The following is a 392-nucleotide window of genomic DNA, read 5'->3' as shown; positions in this document are numbered from 1 at the left end:
CGGTTCTCGGTTCAGTGTACCGGTGATCCGAAAACCGATGCAACCGGTTCTTGACTCGAGAACGAGAACCGCTCCAGCAGTGGGCGTGTACGTTCGTTATCCGGCTCGCTGCACACATGCTGCTCTGCTCGTGTTCATCTTCAGTTCTCTCTTCACTGCAGTACAGTCAGTGTTTGAGTAAATGAATTAATCCAGGATATTTGTTTATTTCAACTCAGAGGGAGTGTCAGCCACGTTAAAAAAAGTGAATATTTAAGTAATTTGTGGATTAATGCTTACTGGAGACGCGAACCGTTTCAAACGATTCAGTCCGATTTGGTGAACTGGTTCAACCGGTTCACTAAGAAGAACCGGTTAAATCGAACGATTCGTTCGCGAACCGGACATCACTA

This window comes from Sinocyclocheilus rhinocerous, unplaced genomic scaffold (genome assembly GCF_001515625.1).
Source record: "Sinocyclocheilus rhinocerous isolate Xijiao unplaced genomic scaffold, SAMN03320098_v1.1 scaffold1147, whole genome shotgun sequence".
In the NCBI taxonomy this organism is placed as follows: domain Eukaryota; kingdom Metazoa; phylum Chordata; class Actinopteri; order Cypriniformes; family Cyprinidae; genus Sinocyclocheilus; species Sinocyclocheilus rhinocerous.
This window is presented reverse-complemented; position numbering follows the sequence as displayed.